Consider the following 5,685-nt stretch of genomic DNA (forward strand, 5'->3'; position numbering starts at 1 on the left):
AAATCTCTCAGTACAGCAGACAGTGTGGGCTTATCAGAGGCAAATTCAACCAGGAATCTCTCTCGGTCCCAACAATGTTGGAAAACATCTAAAATGAAGATTACATTACAAGAGCTTGCAAAGGTGAAGATCTGCAGGAAAGATAGTGAAAAAAGACTGTCTGGAAGAGATGAGGGAGCAAAATATATTTGACTCAAAGATACTAAATAATCCTTACAATTGTGTGGTACTGATGTCACCATATCCTTCCACTTTCCAATACAACTAAATACCCACCAAAGGAGACGGGCATGAAGGGGCTATACATGAGATTGAAAATTTGTGTTCAATAAAATTTGATTGTTAGAAATTTAAAACAAAGTGGAAATTAGGGGTATTCATTGTTTATTTTATTTTAATTCTGCTCTCACTCTTCTTCCTTAGAAATGAAATTTGTGGCCCCAAAGAAAGGCCTGATTGTTTAAAGAAAAAAAAAAAGAAGGAATGATTTTCAAGAAAAAAAGTAATAAATTTAGCTTTTATGCTACAAATTTAATAAATAATAAATGTGCATTTAAATGGAGTGAGGTAGGACTGTGCAATGGTGGTTCAGTGGCAGAATTCTCTCTTGCCATGCCAGAGACCCGAGTTTGATGTCTTTACCCTGCTCATACATTAAAAAAAAAGGAGTGAAGTAATTATAGAGTCAAATCATTGGTAAAATATATTCTGCCTCTGATCTCCTTCATGCATTTACACACCAAAGTAAAGACAAGTTACCAGAATTTCCTACCTGTTAATCCATTGTTTTCTACTATTTAGTGATTGGAAAACTTTGATGATAATCTGCTTTTCTTTAATATGTCTGTTCTTAAATGTCTTCTGTGGTTTAATTTCATTGTTTTATTATATTTTTCACTGTAAGTAAATAAAATAATATCTTTGAATCAAAATTAATAATTTTAACTAGAATGTGTTTAAATAAGGTCTATTTTCATTAATCTTTGCAAGGTACTTGGTAAAACCTGCAAAACCAAACACTCAATTTGTTTTATGTTCAAGGAAGTTGTTTTCTTTGTTCTTGATTTTTGATATTCTACTTGAGAAAACATGCTATATGCTAGTTTTTCAAGGTTGGTGTTACTAAATCAATCCTTCTACCCTAGATTCTTTTTACTAATTTCCTTTACCTGTCATTTACTCTGAGACCTAAGAATAATGTCAAGCCTAACTAATAGGCTGACTTTACTATTATGATGTGTAATTTGATGTTTACTGCTTTCAGAGATGCTTGAATATCATTTATTCAGAGGTGACTATCAGTATATTGTATTATGTAATATCATAAAACCATGCGATAATAGTATACATTAGTATTATATATTGAGATCAATATCTATACAATATATATTCAGATAACTAATATTATGTGATGAGAAATACGGGTATTATGTCAATTTGAAAGTATCATGTACCCCAGAAAAACCATGTCTTGGTTCTGATCCAATCTTGTGAGGGCAGAAAACTTTTGATTAGACTATTTCCATGGAGATGTGGCATGCCCAATTGTGGGTGTGATCTTTTGCTTAGATAGACATGTGAGTCTGCCCATTCAGGGTGGGTCCCAATTAGTTTACTGGAGTCCTCTGGAGAATGACGAAGTCAACTTCAGAGCAGAGCTGACACAGGTGCCAACGCTTGGAGAACAGAGACACAGATGTTTAGAGATGTTTGTAGCCCAGCAGATGTTGCCGTAAGATGTTAAGCTGGAATCTGAGAGAGGCAATGGAAGCCAAGAGATGAAAGTCAGCCCTGGAGAAGCAAAGTGAGGAACCCCCAAAGTAACAGAGGCTGAAAGCAATGGAGCCCAAGAGTAAGGAACCAGCAAGGGACCAGCATGCCTTCCCAGCTGACAGAGGTGTTCCAAATGCATTGGCCTTTTTTGAGTTAAGGTATCTTTTCCTCAGCTTGGATATTTTTATAGGCTTAGAACTGTGAACTTCTAACATATTAAATTCCCTTTATAAAAGCTGTTCCTGTTCTTGTATATTACAATCCAGCAGCTTACAAACAACAACAGATATCATATATATGATATATAAATAAATTGTATATATATCTGGAACATATGGTCTCTAGATCAATGAAGATAATGAATATCACATTCAGTAATAAAGCTGGAAATTATTTTTAATTTTTTCATTAAACATCATCTTTATAATCATTATCTGACAACATTATCTTGCTCTTTTGGAATCATGTGATATTCACTTAAACCTCATTAAAGATAGAAATTGGAATTTTCTGTAGTAAAAAATATCTTTGCTCTTTTTTGCATAACTGTTTCATTAGATATTATTTTCAATAATTGATTAAGTAAGTGGTCTTTTTGGTGTGCTGGATCTTTCAAGATATTAAGCTCTTTTTCCAAAGTCCAAGAACGTGAAAGTACTTTACCCTGTTATTTGATGCTTTGCTTGAATCTTCCCAAATCATATTTATCTTTTCAGGCTGATAACTTATTTCCACCCATAAGATACCCTGAAGGGATGCTGGAAAGCAGGGTGTTGGCAGATAGTGAAATTGTGTACTCTTTCTATCAGCTTTATCTCATCAAAAATACTTTGCTCTAGCAGTGACAATTTTTTTTTTTCCCACAGCACTTCCTAATATAGCCCCATGATGTTATCCCTTCACCCTTCAGATGGAAGAGTCACAACTGGTCACACCTTCAAAGTCCTGCTGAATCAGTAACAACAGGGCAGTGTTTCCTCACCAGAGGCCTCAGTCTGAGACCCACAAATAGAAATTGAGCAACAATTTTATATTCATTATTGTTCTGGACCTTTTATATGCCTTAGTAAGAAACAAACTAATAAAACATTTTTTAAAAATCTTAATGCCATTTAAATTTTAGAAAGGAGAAGGCAGATACAATAATAGGTATAGTAAATAAGCGATTACGTAGTATTTTAGAAGACAATAAATCCTGTTGGAAAATACTAAAGTGTTGAATGGGGGGTTAGGAAAACCAGTGTTTTTCACTTTGGCCCATTTAACAATAAAACAAATATAAATAAAATGATCTGGTAGGTTGACTTCTGTGATTCCCCCCAAAGAACACAAGTTCTTAATCTTAGTCCATTCCCACGGGTGTGGAGCCATGGTAAATAGGACCTTTTGAAAATGTCATTTCCTTAATATGCTCAATTGAATGAGATCAGGCCTTACTCCTATTACTGGAGGTTTTATGAAGAGAAAGCTATGCAGAGGAGTAGAAGAAAGAAGACAATGGAACCCAGAGAAGAACAGAGGGGACATTGCCATGTGATGGGAAAGACAAGGAGTCCAAGGATTTCCGTCCAATCAGAACTCTACCAACACTGGGAAGAAGCTTTCCAGCCTCTGACACCTTGAACTTATTAAATTCCTATTGCTAAGACAACCCCTTGTGTGTATAACATCCTAGAAATTAAGATACTTAGTAAGAGCAGTTTTCATAGCGAACACATTCTTCAGCAAAATCTTGAAAGAACTGTGAGATTTAGCAGGGGCATACTGTGGAAAGATCATTCCAGGCAAAGGAAATAGGCTGTGAAAGTTCTTATGTTGAGAGTATGTTTGGAAAAGCAAGAAGAAATATGTGGCTGAAAGAAAGGAATATTAGGAGAATAGTTCATTCGGAAAGGCATTAATAAATTGGAAGTGGACCACATAGGACCATTCACCATATTAAATTACATATATTTTAATAGAATAATTTTCATTTCTCTCATTCTTGTTGAAAATGCACTATAGGAGAGCAAGGAAAGAGGTGAGTAGAAGTGAGGAAGCTATTAAACTCATTAAAGTCAGAATTGATGAAGACATGACCTATAGCAGTATTACTGTTAGTGATGAGCAGTGGTTTGATCCTGGATATTTTATAAAATTGAGCCAAAAGTATTTATCAATATATTGGATACATTTAATGAGAAAAACAGAACAGTCATGCATGATTCCAAGGCTTTTGTCTTAAATATGTGGAAGGCTGAGATCTTGATTCGCTGAGGGGTGGGGAATTGTTGCTTAAGGAGCTGGTATGGAAAAGAATATTAAAAGTACAGTTTTGGAGCAGGCAATGATGACTCAGTGGCAGAGTTCTCGCCTGCCATGCCAGAGACCCGGGTTCGTCTCCTGGGGTCTGCCCATGTTAAAAAAAAAAAAAAAAAAAGCACAATTTTGGATGTGTTGGGTTTGTGATATTCAAATAGAAATTTTCCATTTCTGTTTATTAAAATAGAAATCTCAAATAGGCAGTTGGGTTTGTGAGCACAGTGTTCAAGAAAACAGATCTAAGCTGTAAAGATAAAGCTGGAAGTCATTGATATATAAATGATCTTTAAAATCCAGAAATCAAATAACATTATCAGTAGGATAAGTTTAGGTAGTTGAGAGAAGAGAAGGTACTTCAAAACTGAGTTGTCAAAGAGAAGGGAAAGAACCAAAATAATGATTAAAGAATATATAATCTAAATAATGATGGGAGAGAAGATATCAGGCAAAAAGTTTTTTTTTAAGTTTGTAGGGTCAATATACTGGAGTGCCAATAATTTGAAATATGAATTAGTTGAGTTCCAGAGGCAAAATTGAAAGTTAAGGTTTTGGTTTGAGAGCAGGATATATAAAATTGAGACACAAACATAAGTCTTCGCTTTTGATTTACATGGGAAAGGAATTTTAAAAAATTCCTTTAAAATTAGATGGAAATAGTCTAAGAGATAACATCTTTTAAATGTAGCCATGTGTTACATTCCTATTTTTACCTTATAATGATGAGAAAGTAGATTGATGGCAAGATGCTCTGATCTAATTAAGAATAGGTTATATATCAACTGTACAATTTATGTACTTGTCAAATGTTATTTCAAGGATGGAGTAGTCTATTTGAAGTTGTAAATTGACATCTAGTGGATAGCTTTCTATAAAGATATTATTATACTTTGGTAAAAAATACTTTGCAAGACTGAACAAAATAATATATGCTTTCTAAGAAATCTTTAATCTTTAGCATAAGAGACTGCTCAAATTTAGTTCTAGTAAAATGAACTGAAAAATATAATTATTTAAAATTTTGCATTATATTAGGATTTTGAGTGTTGGCTATGAAGAAGACGTTATAATTTATATGTACATACAGAGTGAGAATGACACACTTTGGATATAATATGAATTATTTAAATTATGTGTTCTATAACTCAATTGAAACATAAAATAATACAAATACAAGTACAAATGCAAGTAAAATATAAATGTGATGTAAATGTGTATGTGTGCAAGGGACTGCTCAAAAGTAACTCAATGCATGAGTTAATTGCCATGTGCAATTTTCCAGTTTAGGAAAAACTGCAAAAATTAGCTAAAATCTATGAAGTAATTTTATGCATATTTTTCATCAATACATTTGACAAAAAGCTAGATGTCATGAAATAGCTCTATTTTGAAAATTATTTTTTATTATTTATGGGAGTTTATTTAAGCAGTTTATGATGAACGAATCAGGCAGCATCCAGAGTGTGCATGGGAAGGAGCTCATGGGAGAGGAAAAGGGAAGCCTATATAGGGCAAAGACAGAAACAAGGCAGGAAATATTCACATTGGCTGATGTTAAGTTTCCATTTTACATAGAAGAGGGTTCACAAAGTAAGAAACAGATTTACATTGTAT

The sequence above is a fragment of the Tamandua tetradactyla genome, chromosome 9, assembly GCF_023851605.1.
Source record: "Tamandua tetradactyla isolate mTamTet1 chromosome 9, mTamTet1.pri, whole genome shotgun sequence".
Classification (NCBI taxonomy): Eukaryota; Metazoa; Chordata; class Mammalia; order Pilosa; family Myrmecophagidae; genus Tamandua; species Tamandua tetradactyla.